The sequence below is a fragment of the Cuculus canorus genome, chromosome Z, assembly GCF_017976375.1.
Source record: "Cuculus canorus isolate bCucCan1 chromosome Z, bCucCan1.pri, whole genome shotgun sequence".
NCBI lineage: Eukaryota > Metazoa > Chordata > Aves > Cuculiformes > Cuculidae > Cuculus > Cuculus canorus.
The window spans coordinates 6344732-6365715 of record NC_071441.1 but is presented as its reverse complement, the minus strand read 5'-3'; the positions used below and the strand labels follow the sequence as shown (position 1 = coordinate 6365715).

The 20984-nt window shown below is 39.8% G+C and overlaps 1 long non-coding RNA gene across 4 annotated transcripts; it reads left to right on the top strand.

Moving 5' to 3' along the window:
• The first annotated feature begins 61 nt into the window (after positions 1–61).
• Positions 62–20264, top strand: LOC128850519 (uncharacterized). Of its 4 annotated transcripts, none has more exons than XR_008447939.1 (6): positions 62–5466; positions 8691–8773; positions 8875–9094; positions 16563–16688; positions 16929–17053; positions 19050–20264. It is a non-coding gene; the product is annotated as an uncharacterized LOC128850519 (long non-coding RNA). The 4 variants fall into 4 exon arrangements; XR_008447936.1 differs by having other exon boundaries at positions 8871–9094; XR_008447937.1 differs by having other exon boundaries at positions 8871–9094; positions 16929–17074.
• Positions 20265–20984: the final 720 nt, after the last annotated feature.

The following is a 20984-nucleotide window of genomic DNA, read 5'->3' as shown; positions in this document are numbered from 1 at the left end:
TTTAAAATGGTCTTTGTCTTTGTGGAAAGACTAATCTGTGCACTTGGATATATTTCAATTTCCAAGCTTAGGTTCTCTGATCGGTTATCATTTCAAAGGAGACCTAAGGATATTTCATTAGATTGCCTTCTACTGTGATCACAAACAGACACAGTATGACATTTTCTTAACACAATAGAGGCAGCATTAGCATGTACTAAGCAACACATCATTCTTCTTGATTGCCCTATTTGCCTGAAGAGTTCAAATGAGGCTAACTGCACAGCAGTAAGTATACAGTCAGTTTCCCTTTTGGCAGTTATTTTGAATCTTTCTGAGCATATGTTTCCCCCTTAACGTAGGATACTAAGATAGGCAGGCAGACCTTTGAAACAGGATAGAGTACCATTAGCTATATTTCTGCCACTTAGAATTTCATGGAACAGATCCTCCTAGAAGACATACTAAAGCACATAGAGGACAGGGAGGTGATTAGAGACAGGCAGCACGGCTTCACCAGGGGCAGGTCCTGCCTGACCAACCTAGTGGCTTTCTGTGATGGGATAACCGCAGCAGTGGACATGGGAAAACGCAACAGGTTTGTTGCGTGTGATCTATCTGGACTTCTGTACAGCCTTTGACACAGCCCCCCACAACAGCCTTTTCTCTCTAAATTGGAGAGAGAAGGAGTGGACTCTTTGCTGGATAAGAAGCTGATTTGATGGTCGTAGTTGGAGAGTAGTGGTCAATGGCTTGAAGTGCAGATGGAGATCCATGACAAATGGTGTCCCTCAGGGGACCGTAGTGGGACCAGTGCTGTCTAATGTCGTCATCGATGATGTCGGCAGTGAGATTGAGTGCACCCTCAGCAAGTTTGCCGGTGACACTAAGCTGAGTGGTGCACTTGCCATACCAGAGGGACGGGACGTCATCCAAAGCAACCTGGACAGACTGGAGAAGTGGGTCTCTGAGAAACTTATGAGGTTCATCAAGGCCAAGTGCAGTGTCCTACACCTGGGTCAGGACAATCTGCAGCTTCAGTACAGGATGGGGAATGGCATGATTGAGAGCAGCCCTGCAGAGAAAGACTTTGGGGTTGCTGATTGATGAGAAGCTTGACATGAGCCAGCAACGTGCATTCGCGGCCCTGAAAGCCAACAGTGTCCTGGGCGGCATCAAAAGAAGCGTGGCCAGCGAGTTGAGGGAGGTGATCCTTCTCCTCTACTACAATCTCATACGACCTGCTCCTGGCGTATTGTGTCCAGTTCTGGTATCCCCAACATTAGAAGGACATGGAACTGTTGGAACGGTTCCAGAGGAGGGCTACGACGATGATCAGAGGGCTGGAGCACATCCCATGTGAGGACAGACTGAGAGAGTTGGGGCTGTGCAGCCTGGAGAAGAGAAGGCTCTGAGGAGACCTTATAGTGACCTTCCAGTATCTGAAGGGGCTGCAGGAAAGCTGGAGAGGGACTTTTTACAAGGGAATGTAGTGATAGGACAAGGAGAGATGGCTATAAATGAGAGAGGGGAAGATTTAGATAAGAAATTGGTAAGAAATTCTTTCACAATGACGGTGGCAAGACACTGTAATGGGTTATCCAGGGAAGCTGTGGCTGCCCCATCCCTGGAAATGTTCAAGGCCAGGTTGGCTGGGGCCTTGAGCAGCCTGATCTGCTGGGAGGTGTCCCTGCCCATGGCAGGGGGGGTTGAAACTAGATGATCTATGATTCTGTCATTCCATATTAGAAAATATGATGCAATTTGACACAGCCTGCTTTTGGAGAATTAAATGAAAACATTTCTGTTGGGTCAGTTAAATAGGGGGAGCTAGCTTCCTGACTGATGTTTGTTATGTCAGGTTAGACAGAAGGAACTGCAGGCGTCTGTAGCACCTCAGATGCTATTAAAAGAAAATAAGTTTCTATGTCTGAAAGCAATTCAGGTGATTTTCACTTCCACCAAGTCTCAGTTCTTGACAGTGCAGACTTGTGAGCTAATTAATATTCTAAGTTGCTTCCTTTAACCCTTTAGACATTCACACTTTGGAAGATTTTTGTGTTGTGTGGCTGTTTTCTGGCACTGGTAGTAGATAATAATTAAGTGCATGAGAAGAAAGCTTGCTTTCCCTTCTCTGAACTCACGTTTTAGAAAGAATGACATCAGCTGCTAATTCAGCTTGTGTCGATAACGGGATACATCAGACCTAGTAAAGGATGACGTGCTTGCCATTCATTCAGAAGCAATATCGGTGTTATGTCAAGTTATCTGTGGGCTACTTAAGGCCACTCTATCTTACTGCATACAAATGAAAGCCTGCATACAAAAGAAAAGATGTAGAAAATGTGTGGATAAAGGGAAGAATTGTGGCTTTATAAAGTAGGAAAAAACTGCTGTTAGGTGCTGTGTTGCAGTCACCTCTGTGCCAAATTTTAGTGCAGAAATCTACTTGATGAAATTGATACTAATTTTTCTGCCTCATCCTACACACATGATATGTTAGCTGACAGTTAAAACAGTATATTAGGAAAAGCTATCTTTGTGCATCCTAATGTCCTTTTCTAAGATCATGGTTATAATATGTATGTTGAGTGACAAAATCAAGCAAAACAACGGCGGATCGTTTGACTTTTTCTTTGAATCTAGAGAATTTTATGTAAGATTTTCCAAGATTACAGATATCCTCTACAAAATCTGAATTATATGCCTTTGATCCTGTCCTCCTAGTGACCTCTCTTAAAAAAATAGATGTGTGTGGAAAGTATAATCTGTGATGTTGAACCATCACAGCATGGACAGACCGTGCTACGACTGAACCATGCTGCTGGCCATCTTCTCAGCAGTAGCTAAGGCAAATGAGAACATGACCTGGAGGAAAAGTGAGGAAACTGAATGCAGAGCTTAGGACATCATAAGTGGGCAGAGGGGCAGAAACGACAGGATGTCAAGGACAGCCTGAGAGAACAGGCATGGACAAAGACGTATGCAAAAAAATGGGAAGTGTTTGATAAATTTCTAGGGAGACAAATGGCAAAACCAGCATAGCTGGTGACTACAAGCACACTTCCTTTAGAAAAGTTCTCCTTCCTAGTACCAGACAAGCCTAGGAATGTAAGATTGAATAAACCAACAAAGACATGTGAGCATTGCATCTGTCTCTGAGAAGCACATAAGAATCAGATACAGGAAAAACCTGTTCTCCAGATCACAGCCAGCTCTCTTCATTGTTACTTAAGGTTTGGAAAGCATCTAGAAAGAAATTTTTCAGGTGATAGACAGCTCTTCATGCATATGTTGGGTGGTAGGTCAGTAAAGAACAAAATCAACAGATGTGAGTAAAAATGATACAGTGAGGAAGAGTCATCACATGAGTAGTGTTGCCACACAGATCTGTAGGAGTTACTTCAAGGAATCAGTAAACTTACGGAAAGAGTGAAATGATGTTCTTGGAGTTTAAAACAATGTTTCCCCATACCAGCAATACCTGAAAAGACTAGGAGGAAAAAGCACTAGACCTGTTGTAGACCAACAATTGCTTTAACAAGAAGTAAAGAAACATGAATATTGTTCAGCTATAACAGTGTAAGGAGGAAATTCTGCTAAGATAAATGTTGTTCTAGATACTAATAAAAGCAAAACGAGTGCTTAGTGAGATGAGAATCATTGCTGATATTTCTTAACGAGGAATCTCAAAATGAGTTCTCAGAATTGTAGAATAACATTTTAAGCAATATTAAGTAGCAGATAATAAAAGTTGATAAAAGCAAAACAATAGCTACTTTATGTACATATTGTTTGATTGCAATGTTCCCATGAGATGTCATTAAACCGAGAACTAACTGCTCCAGCACCTTGTGAATACCAAAGTGTTGACAAGCTTGAAAGGTAGTGATGTAAATTCACAACAGAAAGTCTGCCAGTATCAAGTACTGATTAAAGCCTTTGTCTCAAGGACAGATTAATCCAAGGGTGGTTCAAATCATGGCTTATATCCCCAAAGCATACCACTGTGTGTCTGTCATGCTCTAATTCCCTTTCCTGATCATCTGCGAAGAGCTACTATCAAAAACATGTTAAATTAGTCTGTCTAGCTAGTTCTTTAATCTGAAAGTGACTCTTTTATGTTTGTTGTGAAAAATGGTGCCTCAAAGATAAACCTTAATTGAATCTCAGGATCAAATAATCACAGATCTATCCATATGGTTAGACCTGATGATCTTACAGGTCTTTTCCAACTTTATCAATTGTATGATTCTGCAATTCTATGATTCTATGAATGTTTTGTTGTTCTCTTTCTTGTGGGTTAATACTGCAATAATTATAGAAGAGCTAGGTAATACTGATTGGTTTGTTTCAAGATATTTGTCCCCACATATGACTAAAAGACTTTTGACATCAAGAGAAAGTAATATACACTTTGCCTATTTTTTAATTTTTCCCAATGAAAAATACCGAGTAGCAATCATTTATATACCTCCTCAAGCCACCAGTGTTTTTACTAATATATGTATTATCCTTCACTCATCTTTGCTTTATATTTTTAGTGGGGTTTTTATATGAAGTTAAGTGGGAAGACGAATGCCGTAACCGTAAGTGTCCCTGCTTCCTTCTCCTTTCTCTCAGCTTTTACTGGTGAGAAGGATGCTCTGTGGAATGATATATTCCTTTGATAAGTTTGGGTCAGCTACGCTCTGAACGCCTTGGCCACTCTGAGTTTACTTGCTGGGGAGACAGAGTAGGGAGGAGAAAGCCTTGATGCTGTGCAAGCACTGTTCAGCAACAGCCAAAATGCTGCTGTGTTAATAAAATGCTGCTGTGTTAATAAAATGCTGCCGTGTTAATAAAATACTACTGTGTTAATACTGTTTTAGCCACAACTTTGAAGCACAGCACTGTCTGGGTTGCTGTGAAGGACATTAATTGTGTCCCAGACAGATCCAGCACAACATCTTACAAGGCTGAGCCTCCTTTCCAACACCAATCCTGAAATTGACCACAAAATCTCCTTTTTTCCTATATAACTCTCATAAAACTGTCAGGCTTCTTGCCATCCAAGTTAATTGACAGTCAATTTCTAGTAAGAGTCAAACCCCCAGATACTTAACTATTTAGCAAGTATTTAAACATGAAAGAACAAGTCTTAAGAAATCAATGAATATTCCTTCTCCCGAGAACAATATAAAATGTATAATTTTTTAAGGTATTCATTCAATGTATGGCGATAGGTGAGGCAAACATGTTTCTTTTGGGATTTTACAGTTTTTAAAATTATCTGTATTTGCCACTGGTAATTTTCAAGGTTTTCAGGATTTCTGTAACTAAACATATTTCATCCAAGGTGAAGAAGCCATACAGCAGATTAACGCCTCTTACTTGCTTTTTCATTTCTCTTCCATACACCTTAGCAGAAGGTTAAACACAATTTTCCACTTTCAGTTTAAGGCCCAGCTGGGAAACTGATCTATGGTCCATCTTGTAATGTATTTGGTAAGTACCTTCCTCTCAGTCAGTCTGCACAGAAAAGAGCTAAATCATTATCAGTATATGTAGGATGTAATTAAGCAAAATAAACTTATTATTTTGTGTTCCACAGATGAGAATTCAAGATTATAATTTCCTTTAACAAAATTATGCATAAAATCAAATTAGCTCACACTGCACAGTGCTTTGAAGATTTACCTTGTAAGTGGGTTTTCCCATCTGATTATAATTAAATCATGGAAAAGGCACGTGAGGGTCTGGTAGAAGACATGTTGAGTCAATTGTTTACTAGATCTTGGACATCAAAAGATAAATTTGAGCTTAGAGATGGATAATGTAACATTTGTCAATCCAATAATTTCACTGGCCAAGCACCCTTTGTTTAAATTTATTTATCCAGAAAAAAATATATCGCTGTTTTGGAGAAACTGGAGAAGAACTGCAGTAGTCAAAAAGAGAAAAAAATTCTCTTGTAAAGACAACCAGACCTTTCTCTTCTCATGCCTTACCCTTCGTAGTCAGGAGTCTGAGTGACAGACAACTCCTGAACTCTGAAAAGGAAATTCCTGTAGCACAATGCTGAACGTTGCAAAAGGGTACATGGTCAACTGTGCACCCTCAAACTACGGGGACCAAGTGAGCCAGCTGAGCAATTACTTTGACAGGGTGAAACCAGTCAGGAAACATGACGTAATACTCGATCAGAATTTTTCAGGAAACTGTTTAAACTATTGGACAATTAAATGAAAAGTACCAATGAAGGAAATCCTGCATCCCATTTATCGAAGCTTGGTAACGGAAGTAAGAGTACCACTTCCTTGTCACTGTTGTAATACTAACGATGGTGAAAAAAATCTGATGAAATTTCACTTGCACACATACTTTCACCCAATTTCTCATTGAAAACACCCAATATATCTTAATTGTAAAGACTTACTGACAATCTTAAGCACCACTGAAAGGAAGGAATGAAGAAACACAGTCTAAAGACAACAATGCATCCTAGGATGAGATGTGCTACAATGGTTTGACTAAAAAAAAAGCAGAGAGAGATTACTACTGAGAATATGGCAGAAGAGATTTCTGGAAGTAGTCGATATTAACATAGCATTTGGAAAAACCCTATAAGCAGAGTTGAGACTTCCATACAGTGTTTTCATGAATAACTGAATATCCCCAAAGGGAAAGGTAAATAAGGCACACCTTGCTGAAATTAAGGGCAATGGCAAAGCACCAACATATCTAGCTAGGAGCATGATCATCCTACTCATGAAAAAGCGAGGGGCCAATTTAATTTTCTCCCTTTGTATTATCACATCAGGTCAAGTATTCTAAAGAAAATCACCAATTTGACTGAGTTGTTAGATGCCAGGCCATTTTCAAGGAAGTAGTAGTTTTCCATTGCAGCAGCTTGTACTCTCCGTTGATCTAAAGGTACGGAACTGACACACCAACTGAGTCAAGCCACAACCCCCCCGGTACTCAATTTCCTTTTCTCTCACCACCAATTCTATCCATCAATCTCTGTGCTGATAGGTAACATTTCAATCAAGGAAATCTTATAGCTACTTTCTAAAGACTTTCAGCAAATTCAGTAGGTAGAAAGAGTAATACAAAGTTTGTCTGAACTGGATTATTCTGGCACTCTTCGGACACACAGCAGGCTAACCCATCCATCCATCCATTTTCAGACAGGGAAATTGGGTGTTCGAATTTGCTGCCCATGTCATAATCTATGAAACCCTGCGTTGCACGATAAGGGTGGTCTATATGATGCCGAGCACTTAGTTGCTTGCCACACAGGACTAAGTAATGAAGATACCAGTACCGTGTATCGTTGGAGATGTATTATTCTCTCCATTAAGAGTCGTTTTTCCATTTTTTAAAAAACAAAAAATTGTTTAAAAATAATTGGCTTTCACTTCTGAAGGGTTCATTCATTTAGTTCAGCCCAGTTCTAAATTATCAGTGGCCAAATACCAGCAGTAGAGCATTAAGATCAGGAGCACTGGGAGGTTCAATGATAACAGTGGAAAGCAATTAGGTATCAATATTTTAACAGCAAACGGAGACTGCAGGAGAGACAATAATTAGTCCGTTGCCATCCCTACATGACTGGAGCTAGGAGTGTTTGCGGGATGTGCAACTCTCCCCATTGGCCAGAAGATGTCACTTTCCCACCGTTGTTCGCAGCCTTTCGGGTCAGGACGAGACGGTGTCCACCTGCGGAGCCAGTGGTGTTCAGAGCCCTGGGGATGGAGACCGGCAGCCTCGTCGGGATGCCCTGGACATCATGATATCCTGAGCTCTAGGATGCTCTGAGCCTCAGGGTGCCCTGAGCACCAGGATGTCCTGAGCATCAGTGTCCTGACCATCAGGATGTCCTGAGCATCAGTGTCCTGACCACCAGGGCGTCCTGAGCACAATAGTGTCCTGAGCATCAGAGTGCCCTGGGCACCAGGATGTCCTAAGCACCAGCATGTCCTGAGCACCAGAGTGTCCAGAGCACCAGGATGTCCTGAGCACCAGGATGCTATGAGCACCAGGTTGTCCTGACCACCAGGATGTCCTGACCACCAGGATGTCCTGAGCACCAGGGTGTCCTGAGCACTAGAGTGTCCTGAGCATCAGAGTGTCCTGACCACCAGGGTGTCCTGGGCACCAGGATGTCCTGAGCACTAGAGTGTCCTGAGCACCAGGATGCTTTGAGGACCAGGGTGTCCTGAGCACCAGGACGCCCTAAGCACTAGGGTGTCCTAAGCACCAGATGACCTGAGCACTGGGATGCCCTGAGACCCAGGATACTCTGAGCACTGGGATATGCTGGGCACCAGGGTGCCCTGAGCACCAGGGTGTCCTAAGCACCGGATGCCCTGAGCACCAGGATGCTCTGAGGACCAGGGCTTCCGAGATCCACCTACTTGCACACAGCCTGGCCTTCTGACAGCAAAGGTAAAATGACGCTCACACTGCAACTGCACCAATTGGTCTGATATTTCTGATATTTTTAAGGGATGTTATTGTTTTCTAATCTGAGAATTATGTAATGCCTCCAAATTTCCATGCCAATTTTAGTGCTCGGGTTTCTTTCTGAAAGCATTCAGACTGCTAACAGCAATATGCACACCACAGGGGAAAGGACTGCTTTCTGTGCAGATAATTAAGTTACTTAAGTTTCTGAATCATTTTATTCTGTTGTAAACTACAAGGGATTGTGTTCCTATTGACAGCTTGCGGATGACAGGGAAGCATGTGACCGGAGTGCAGTGTCACTGAGATGTGAGCGGGATGTTGGAGAAGTACAAGAACAGCGGTGGGTTCTCAGACTAGAAGCTCTCGTTCCTAAATTTGGGCACTTAACTCAACCTCCTGCTTTAGACATGTATTTACTCCCTCTGTATTTATTTCAGACAGACATGCTTTCAGGGCCAGTTCAGATCTGAGATAGCCTTAAATGTCCTCTCTGTATAAAGAACAGCCTGAGCTAAAGGATTTCTCCTAATTCGGCATCACAGTAAGATACTGGAAATTAGCATCACGACGGACCTGGACCATCTTTTCTTCTCTGGCCCTTTCAAACAAGGAAGGACAAGGATGCAAGGCTTGAAACATCAAATTATATCACTCATAAAAGGTATAGACATCTTTTTCTCTAACAAGGCTAACTTGCTTCCACAACTGTTTTCTAGCATCACAAATTTTATCTGAAAGGAACATCAATACTCAGCAGGAAATTGTGAGTAGTAGATCTGCGTGAACTCCCTTGCAAATGTTCTGGGAAGTAGCAGTTTTTAGATAATCACCTCCTGCATGGCCTTCACACTTTCCCTGTCAGATCTGATTAGAACCGCCGGGAATAATACTGCCGTGCTATTCCAACGTTATAACCCACTGTCGCTAACCGTGCTGGTTCATGACACGCTCTGCTTATATAAAAGACGTGACCTTCCAGAACGAAGGTAACAAAGCATTAGGCAAGCATACTTGTTCTATAAAAGGAACATGAGAAAAAACTTCTTTACTGTATGGTTGGTGGAGCACTGGAACAGGCTCCCCAGGGAGATTGTGGGTCCTCCTTCTCTGGAGATATTCAAAACCTGCCTGGACATGCTCCCGTGCAACCTACTGTAGGTGAACCTGCTTTAGCAGGGCGTTGGACCAGTTGATCTCCAAAGGTCCCTTCCAAGCTCTACCATTCTGTGATTCTGTGAAAAGCAGAAATATGTAGCATATACCATACAACAGAGGCAGAAAACCTGCTACTTGTTATGCTTTCACTCTTTGTGATAAATAACGTCTCCACATGTTTTACTTTAGGAACAACAATAAAGTTCATTGAGTATGTTTGCTCCTCTGTAATGTGATAAAGAACGTGGTAAATTCTTTCACTTATGCCTATAATATAAGAACATCAGACAGTTCTTGTAATTCACTATTTATCTTAAATAATGCTTGATGAAACATTAAAAGGTGTGGAAAAATCATGAGGAAAACATTGCCCTTATGCAGTATATTGAATATCAGATTCTCACGATTTTTCTAGAGAGAATTATGTAATACCTCATGCTAAATTTAGAGCATCTGCTTCTTAAGGTACAGTAGGTCAAATCTGAAAAGTGTTAGCATAATTAAAATGTATTTTGACCCCATAGAATTCCACCAGGGAGACAAAAATGAGAAAGCCACTGAGTCCTAAGGATTTCTCAGGAGCTTCTTCTTTCTGAGAAAGACAGCAGCTCCAAGGGGCTGCCAAAGTGTGGCCACTTCACAACTGTCTGTAAGCTCCCTGGAAAATGGACTGTGTTACTACATGTACAGTGCCTCGCATAATTTGCTGATAATTATCATCATTACACCAATGTCTATCATGTGAACTATAGAAATTTTCTTAATGTTTCTGATTCATGGGCTAAGACTGTGTTATTTGAAACAATCATTGTGCCAATCTATATTGTGTGAACAATATAAATTTTCAACTGCATTGACTAAGCATGTGTTATTATTTGAAATAAATCTTGATTATTTTTGCTTTAGTCTAGCTTTTCTTAAGTCTGCAGTATCTTTAGTTCTAAAATCTTTACGGAATTCTTTTTTAAGTTTGCTTTTTGTGCTTCCTACTCAGTCCCATGAGAGAAACAATTCCTATCTGAAGAAATTTGACACCAATTTTAAGTTTCTGAAATAAATGAAGATACAATTAAGCACTTTTTTGAACATAGCTTTTGACTCAGTTTGGGCCAAGTATCCTGGATGAAGGTCAAAATACACTCTCTGCTGTCTTTGCTCTTTGTCCTCTCTTTCCTCCCTCCAAACTGTCTTCTAGCAACATAAATGGGGAAAAAAACAAAGACAACAGAAGTTGTTGTCTTAACAACTTAGATAATTTGATGTCTATCACTTCAGAGAGAGGAAATTTTATGGCTAATATTGATAGATAGTAGAAAATTAAGGAAACAAAATGCACATGAAATCTGTGCTTTAAAAAGAGAAATGAATGTTATGAAGTGAATATCGTAGGGCCATGATTTATTCTCAAGTGTGGAACACATTCATATTTTTCTTCCGTTAATTCCACTAAAAATAGGTTTGTTCCACCAACAATTCGAGCTAAATATGTTGTTCATAGACTAAGCTCAGTTACATCCTGCTGGTCTCCCCAAAATAATCAGATATTACTGCCTTTTATCTGTCCACGCTGGGATTTTGTTTTTCACTGATGATGAGGCCAGGCGGAAGTTAATCAGGAACACAGTGTGCACAGAATATGACCTTGCAAAGCTGTTTTATCCCCTCACAGCTCACAGAAAACAGTCCTTTCTAGTTTGCGGCGAGTCATTAATTTTAGCCGACAGACCTGAAGGCAGCATAGATATTAGCGTGCAGCCTGCAAGCCACCTCTCTCTGCTGACTTAACCAATGAAATCACTCTAATTTCTACTGTCTTCTCCAATTTAACAGCAGTCCAGAAAAACTCCTCCACCCCTTCTAGAGATGCCTGTTCAAAATGACCCGAATCTCACAGCAGTATGTTTGTAAGGGACTCCCAGGTGTCCAGCCTAATATGCAGGAGGAGTAATTAATATTTTATATGATGCATCAGCAATTAAAGAAGGAAATATCAAGTTGGTAATAATTTATTGAAGAGAAGCTGAAGTTACTCATAGGCTTGAGGGTTTTTTTTTGTGCTGTTGTTTCTTCACAAGGGAACAGAAATTGGACAATGATTAAAGGACTTTCACCATCACACTGTAGTATATACCACTCTCACTTATTAGTCCTGATGTCTTATATATTCTCTTCCTCAGTGTTCCACAAGGTATCATATTATTTGTTCAAGAGCTTTAATAAAATTACAACATTAAAATGCATGAGACTCACTTCGGGTAGCACTGACAGCTGCAAGGAGTAGCATACATTGATTAAGCTGCATGCTTGATAGCTTTCTCAATCCAAACAAATGAATCTGAAAAGGACAGGCTGAGACAGGTAGTTGAAAGATCAGAACAAAGACACTGTTTTGTGACTGCAGAACTGAAGAAGGAAGATCAGCTGACAGAGATTAATTTCATTAAGAAAAAAAAGTCTATTTTTGGATAGAAAATATCTAAGTTTACTGATCAAATTCTCGGTCTCTTTTTAAGATGTTTATACTTCCATATTGCCATTATCTTTTGCAGTCCTTCAAAACTAGAGTTTTGTCTCCATGAGAAAGTTTATATTATTTCAGTGTGGGTAGGGCAGTAAGAACAGATATGTATTATTACAAGCCAGAAAGCGGAATTAGGCTGTGGACTGTATCGGTTCCCAGAGGCAGAGGTTCCTTTTTCCTGATTTGTTTCTGCACAAATTAAACAGATTTAGTTTAGTTTGCATGGATCTCTAAATTAATCTCACTGACAATTATTGCAATTATGTATTTTTAATATGGTAGCACCGAGTTTCCAAGTGCCACTGTCTTCAGTATTTCCTAGTAGAAAGCTTAATATGTCCTATAGCTTTGCAGGTGGTCCCTAATTCAGCATGACTAATTTTTCTGTACATTTCTTTGAAGCGTGTAACATCAATGGCAAAAAGGAGACATTGCAACATCCAGTGCTGCAAGTAATAAGCCCTCCTGTAGGTCTTAGCTTCCAGGTAGGCTCAAACTGCTGAATGCATCTCCATAAGAAAGCCCGTGGAAGTAGTGACGCCTGGAATTGCTGTTGTGTACATGATAGCAGATATATGCTGACACGTGATAGAAATGCAGCTATGTGGAGAAGCCTTATCCTGCTCCTTAGCTTGTGATGCCTCTGTCTCTGATCACTGTGGCTGGGTAGACAGCTCAAAAAAGTAAGGAAGGAAAAAGGAGTTCTGGCTTGAGTGATGACATATAGAACTGCCTGTTTCTCTGTGCAGGAATATGCAAATAAAGATGATATATAAGTCAAAGTAATCTCCGTGTACTCTAGTCCTATGATGAGGAATGATGTTCTTAATGTTTACCTTATTAGAAAAAGTTAATTTTATGCTTCTAAACACAGTCTGCCCTAAAAAGCTTTGTTTCATAGGGAGCTTAGAACATAAAGGCAGTGTGTCATTCTCAACTTGAATCCCAGTTTTTTAACCCTCAGTACATGCTTATGCCAAGGTTCAAGGACTAAGGCTGCAATATTGTAACACAGGGAATCATACCTGGGGAGTAAATTTATCCTGAGAAAGGTTAAGTAGAGCCAATTTGCCAATGAGAAAAAAAATGGGAAGGCATAGTTCCTGCAGTTATGTAGGGTGCATGCTGATGCACTGGCTCCGATGACCTAACTGCCACAAATGGGATGGTCACACCTCCCTGTATCTGACATGACCCTTCCTGTCCCACTGGTGCTTTGTGAGGTCTCAGTGAGCCTGTTCCAAGAGCTCATCCAGACATGAAATGATCAATTACTTTGTTTTGCACAGTTAATATTCTAAAATTATCTGTCTATGAACTGACTCACAAAGGCACTGGTCTCCAAAATGGGGTGCGAACACAGGAAAGTCCATTGAGGTTTGGGAAGAAAATATTTGTGGTCCTGTTAATAAAAAAGATTGTTAAAATTTATCTTAAAACAAGTGTTTATTTCCTCTTAATTTCATCCTTTTTAATCTCTATTTCTACGCATGCTTCCTAGTGTACATAATGCATTAGCACAGTAGCAAACGTATGTAATAAACAGATATATATCAATGAAGGATGTTCAGAAAACTGTTTACTGATAGGGTGTGTGAATGAAAAAGTTTTGAGATTACTGTATTAGGGATTCAGATATTTGATGACAATCGGGAATGGGGGTGCAGTCCTTGTGGAGGGTTTGGCACTGTTCTTGATGGTGGGAATCATAGTCTCTTATATTGTTCTAGCATAAATGGCTGTAACAGATAAGTCAAAGATTTTAATAGTGTTTATGTAAATAAGTTTTTAAATGCACCTTCATTTTTCAAATTATGTTCAGCTTTGAGCTTTTGGATATTGGATCACACATGTCTATTTGGACATTATCATCCTTTCCTCTCTGGCCTGGATTTACTACACTCAGAGTTCCAACTGTAGTTACAGGATTGGATATCTAATTTAAAATGGAAAATGAAACAGTGCTTAACAATGTCAGCCTCCTGAGTTATATTTAATATCTGAACTGGAGGAATCACCATACAAATTACAATTTTAAGGAGACCTAATACGTCAAAACCTACACGATAGCTTCACAGAATTTTATGAATGTCATTTCTATCTCAACAATACAGCTGGAAATGAAAATATTAGGCAAATAATTTTGCAGAATAATAAAGCTAAAAATAGACTCATACCTACATTATTATCTAGTAAAACCTGAGAAATACAATACAATTAAATGTCTGTGAAGAGAAGGGATTTTTCTGTATATGAAGAAACCAGCATCTCTATTTGAATTTGTACATGTTCTAGTTCTTGCTGGACCTGCATAAGTTAAAATACATGCCATTAATTTTAAAGTCTTGGAAGAAATACCAACAGCAAACCGTATTTGAGCTGTGGTTGCCAGATGAGACTTCCTCGTGTGGAACATTTTCATTCTAAGACAAGCAACATTTGCTGCAGTAATTGCGATGGGCAGTTTTACTTCAAAGATACTGCTTTCAGCATCCACGCTTCACAGGCAAGTGACCGGAGAGAGAAGAACATGTTGCTAAAGGGACTTTTTATTTAAAAGTCCTCAAATTAACTGTGCTGGAAGCTTAAACACCAGCTAGAAAACCAGCTGACCCCTTTCATGGGTCAGCTAGAAAACTAGTTGACCCACTTTATTGGTCAACAGATCAAAACAATTCTGCGGTCTTTAGAAGGCAATTGCCATCCTGTATGCTTCTGATAAAAGATTATGAAGATAATCTGAGTTTTCACGTGTTCTTAATTTTGGCAAAAGCTTACAGAAAGTAAAGGCAGAAGAGGCGAAAATGATGCCAAACTAAAATCATGAGAGTGCTGATCCTAAGGGCTGCATAGATCAAAGGTCCCATAGATCTAAGCTATTATGCATGCTCTAATAGACGACTGTAGTGGATGCCTAAAGAAAACAAGAACAGAATGAGCATACAATACTGTTTCTCAAATGCTCTTGTAACCTTCAAAACCATGCAGGTCTAGGGCTTACTGACAAACTGCAATGTCTTTGTATTAATAGCTCGAGAGGATTTTCTCCCCACTGCTTCATTTATTAGCTTTTTGAAACCACACAAAATTTCACTGCGCACAGTAGCTCATGGCAATAAAATTCCCACAGTTTAACTGAATACAATATAAATGACCACCTCCTTTAGTTTGTTCTCAGACTTCCCACAACAGCTATATGCAATGTTTCCTAGCAGGTACATTGGAAAACAAAATGTACTGTCATTCCTTACTCATACTTTCCCATGATCTCACAAACCCACCATATACTCTCCATAGGCTGGAAAGTTTTACCCTACTTAGTTGTCCCTCCTATACCCATTTCTGGGTTTCTAACAGTAGAAAATATACACTAGGATTCTTCAGTTCAGAAATGACATAGAACGGAGACCTGTGTGTGAAATTTGAATCATGAGCAGCACAAAGAAGGCAAATACAGAACAACTATTAATAGTTACTTCCAGTATCAAAATTAGGATTACTGTAGGTAATTGTAGTAGAGTTTTCAAACATCTTGATGCAAGATGTTGTAGATGTTAAAACCTTACGCAGGGCCTGTAACAGGTGAACAAACGTTTGTTCAAGAAAAATGCATCAAGACACTATATCTGAACTAGACAGGCTGGTGAGACCACACCTCGAATACTGTGTTCAGTTCTGGACCCCTCACCACAAGAAGGATGTTGAGGCTCTGGAGAGTGTCCAGAGAAGAGCAACGAAGCTGGTGAGGGGCTGGAGAACAAGTCTGACGAGGAGCGGCTGAGAGAGCTGGGGTTGTTTAGCCTGGAGAAGAGGAGGCTGAGGGGAGACCTTATTGCTCTCTACAACTACCTGAAAGGAGGTTGTGGAGAGGAGGGAGCTGGGCTCTTCTCCAAAGCGACAGGGGACAGGACAAGGGGGAATGGCCTCAAGCTCCACCAGGGGAGGTTCAGGTTGGATATCAGAAAAAAATTCTTCACAGAAAGAGTCATTGGGCACTGGCAGAGGCTGCCCAGGGAGGTGGTCGAGTTGCCTTCCCTGGAAGTGCTTAGGGACATAGTTTAGGGTATGTTAGGAATGGTTGGACTCGATGATCCAGTGGGTCCTTTCCAACCTGGTGATTCTGTGATTCTGAGAAAGAAATACTTTTTGATAACCTGTGTTACAAGGTTGCAGGCTCCTTGAGGCCTCAAAGAACTACTCATATAATTTTACTAATTAGGGATTTACTTTGAGCATTTTTCTCTTGCTTTCCTAAACTAAAATATGCTAAACCAGGGCATGCATTGAGAAAAGTACCAATAATAACCTCATCTAGAGCAATAAAGAACAGGCCCTAATACATCATAATTTTCTTGATAGTTTGTGTAAATAGTGTGTGAAACAACAGTAAATAAGTTGAAAACCATGTTCTGTCTATGGTATATGTTGTCTCTTATCAAGTTTATCTCAACAGAAGGGAGGTCTTTGCTTCCTGGAAGGGATTATGTCAGAGATCTTTCCTTATATATGCCTACAGAGTCACTAGGAGAGGATGTATTTCTTCCTGATTGAATTCACTGATTGAATGTTAGTAGAGCAGGTATGTAATAAGGAACGGAAATCTAATCCTTTAGTCTTCTTGTTCATGTTATTTTTGAGTTTGTTTTTTTTTTTAATCATTTAAATAAGAAGGCTAGCATAATGTGATTTATGGGAGAGATGGTGCTTTGATTCTCCCTACAGAAATGAAATAACCTCAGGGGTTAATTTTCAAATTCTCTCTCCTTATACTTCTGCAACTAGCAGAGCAGTAAACATTTATATTCTTTATCTCTTTCAGAACTACTGTGTGACTCAAGCTCAAAAGTAGAAGCAACTACTTCAAATCAAAGACCTATTCAAAAGCTGACGAGCTACAGTAACTGAGTCATTTTTTCTGTCTGTTTTCTGAAAAGCAGCTAGAAGGTACTATCATCAATATGCCTGGTAATTCTGCAGAATTTAATGTTTTTATTAGGACTCTCCTGTCACAAACTCTTTTGTTAGGAAGTATTAGATGGTAAGGTAAGAAGTCTTGAAGGAAGATTACTTGGTTAAACATCCTTGCAAAAACACTTGAATTATAATCTTACTATGAACAAATGAAACAAGAGAGCCACTTCAGAAAGACCTTCAGCTAAATCACAGGCAAATAAATTGTTTCATAACATGTGAAGAATTCCCTTTCCTTTCTTTACGATAAACAATAGGTTAATTGTTTAGGTGTAAGCACTGCATTTGTTTATACAGAGAAAAATTATATCATGTAAAGCAATTTACATTGAAGGCGTTTGTCTGAGAAGAGACACGATGCAATTACTTAGAAATTAATCACATTAATAGCCTGTGATAAAAAGAACATGATGTGCACTGGATAGGTTAATGCTCAAATGTAAAAAGGCTGAAGTTTCTGCTAAAAGCAGCAATACTGAAATAGGCTGTAAGGTGGAAGATTTTTTCTTGAGAGATAGCATGACTACAAATACTTCTGAAATATAGGCAAACTATGTAATTTTTGGAAACGGAATAACAAATGTTATAACATAAAGCATGAGGGTACGTATGTAGCAACTAAAATATCTGGGACCTTGGAAATAAGAAAAAGGAGGAAAGATTTCAGAGAAGGTAAAAAAAAAGCTGTAGAAAAACCAAAGATCAACTCTCAGAAAAACCCCAAGTTAGATACATTCAGGTGAAATAAGGAGGGGTGACTATGTTATTAAAAAAAACAGTCACAGAGGCATTAAACTTAAATACTAAGAGAGGTTTGGTCACAAATTCACATACATAGCTTCTCAATGATATTTCTCTTCATCTCATGATCACATCCACTAAAGATACTAATGTTTTTACATTCTTTTAAAGTTTAAAAATCTCTTCAAACTGTGCTAAAAATATATTAGCTATTGTAACTAGCAATAGGGACTGGTTACAAACTCAGTAAAAGAAGCATTTACTGCGAACGTAATTGTGCTAAAAAAAAAAAATAAGTCAAAAACATGTATTTCACCCAAACTCTCTTAGAGGTACATTGATCCGTTAAGTTCCTAATTACATATTTTTAGCTAATTAATCTCTTTATTTGCACAGAGAGAAGAAACTGATATATATTTAATTCTATCCATATATTCTGTTCTGTATCACTAGAATAAGTTTATTCTAGTGATTATTTAAATCTACTTATTAATCTAATAAGTAGTAATTATCTAATAATTATCTACTTATTAATACTAAGTTTATTAGTGATTCTTTATTAATCCACTCAGCCATCTTGCTGAGGACAAGGTGGTCTTCTAAACAGTTTCACCAAAACATCAGTAGTATTTGGGATTCTGACTTCAAGATTGCTTAACATCTTAAACAAATCCAGAGAATAAATTTTAAATTTTGAATATACAAGTATTGGAAATTGACGTGTGAGTGCATGTGCGCACACACACACCTCACAAGCAGATCTCTAGTTCGGTTAGCAAAACTATGTTGATTTACTCTCTGTGTCTACTCTGTTGTCCAAAATGCAAAACTTCATTGTCTCTGTACAGAGGACAAAAAAAAAAAGCATGTGCTGTGCACTGGGCATTTTCCAAGATTGCAGTGGAGAGACAGGAAGGGTAAATGACACAATTTAATTTGTTCAGTGCTGCGATAAGACTTTACCACTTCCAAAGCCTGCTTAGGGGTACAATATCCTGAAGTATGTGACATACAGATATATGAAGGAAAAGCAAGGACTGGGTGACTGTCTTAATCTTCCAATGCAATTCCTTCTGTACAATACACACCAGACTAACAGTGGAATTTGTGAGATCACAAATCTTTCTGCAAGCATGCTATCATATTTTCAGCGTCTGTAATGAACGATGGAAAGAGCTGTCACTGATCCCTAGTATCATTCCAGAATTAAATTCCCTCTATACCACAGAGCTCACAGAATGTAAAAGCAACCAAAGTGCAGAGTCCATTGGGGAGTGGACATGGGTGAAGGCCAGCTGACATGCCGTCAGATCTCTTCAAAGCCTTTCATCCACAGGAAACGTCACTGACTCTTGTGAGGCTGTCCAAGGAAGGCTGACCTGCCATTCCCCAACAGCCTCCAGAAAGACAGCACCTACTGTCTTTAACAAAGCACGACCCAAACAGCTGCTCCTCTGCATCACTAGCAGTTGCCCTTCTGCGTTATCTTGAGCAATGCTGCAATCCTTAGAAGAACGTCCATTTGGCAACATTATTAATCTAGTAAAAGAAGGTAAATAGACATAAACTGTTGGGGTTTATATTTTCACTAAGAAGTGTGGCAGCTTTTGTGACTACTTGGTGGGGCCTGGAGTTTTTGCTTTTAGAGCTACTTCCCAACATGTAAATTATAGTAGAATTTAGCTATTGTTTGCAGCTTTTTATCTGCACTCAGACACACTTCAGTCTTTAGATTACGTTTACTTCAACAGCTCCTGAGAACACTTTGGAAGGTGATGGAATAAAAAATCCTGGAAGCCTTTTCCAGGCATATGTAGAACAAGACGCTATTTAGGACTAGTCAGCATGGGTTCACAAAGAAGTTGTTGTTCTTGACCGACTTGATAACCTATGATGAAATGACTGGCCTAATATGTATGTGGATATTCCCCATTTGACTACTGAGACTTCATCAAGGCTTTTAACACTGTCTCCCCTAAGTTACTTGCAGAGAAACTGATGAAGTTTGGACTGGGTCTGCACATAGCAAGATGGATAGAAAATTGAACGGATGGGCCCAGGGGATTGTGATCAATAGCATGAAGTCCAGTTGGAGGCCACTTGAAGGGTGGTTAAAATCAAGGGCCCATCCTGTGAGCCATCCTAGCACTGAGGATCAGCGTTTAGAAACAAAGCCTTAATGTAAGGCTTCAAGGTTGAGGTGATTTCAGAGGAATTTTGCTGTGTTGTGAGAATGAGGGACCTGGCTCAAGAAAACCAGAACCAAGCATGGGAACAAGATGTGTAATTTATCAATGTAACTTTGCGATTAGAATGTTTTGTAAATATCTTCATTCCATGGAAACATGTAACTTGAGAAATGTAACCAATCACTGTCTGTTGTTAGGATGTGTTCTACCAATCAACAATTAACATGATTACTAATTAGTGTTTAGTTAGGTATAAAACCAGAACAAAAGATCGAATAAATGACTTCACTCTGATCATATTGGTCACTGTGTGTTGTTCCTCCTTCCGTCGCATGGGGACCCTCAGATCAGACTTGGGCACTGCCGCCTGAGATATATCCTAAATAGGAAAAAAGAAGCTGAGGGGACGAAAAAGACGACCGGAGAGGTGAGTGCTGGCCTGGCAGTTGAGGTAATTTTGATGAGCTGCAGATGCTAGTATCGAGTGGGAAGCTCGAAGGAAACTCGCCCCTGGCCCGGCGAGCAGTCAGGGAGGAGATGGGCCCCGCGCATTCATCCTAAGATAAGATTCGGATTGAAGCTGCATTGAAGCTCCTCCAACATATTCTCTCTATGAGAGCAATTACATATGAGGAGACTGCATTGTGGTCATTATTAAGATGGGCTTATGATAGGAATATTATATCAAATACTGAAGCCCTATTTAAGAAAGGTATTTGGGAAAAAACGGAACAAGTACTGTTTGATGAATGCTCTAAAGGAGATAAAGAGCTCGTACAGTACCTTATACTGTGGCAATTAGTAAAAGAGACTTTGTGTAGTGTGAAGGCTGAAAGAGGGGTGGCAGCCTCTGCGTATGCCACTATGAGCGGGAAGCAGGACGTTAATGTTGATATTTCTTCATCTGCGCTCTCGTTTGGCATATCTAACATGCCAATGCGGGGACCTTTTCCTAAAGACTGGCCTCCCCCTCC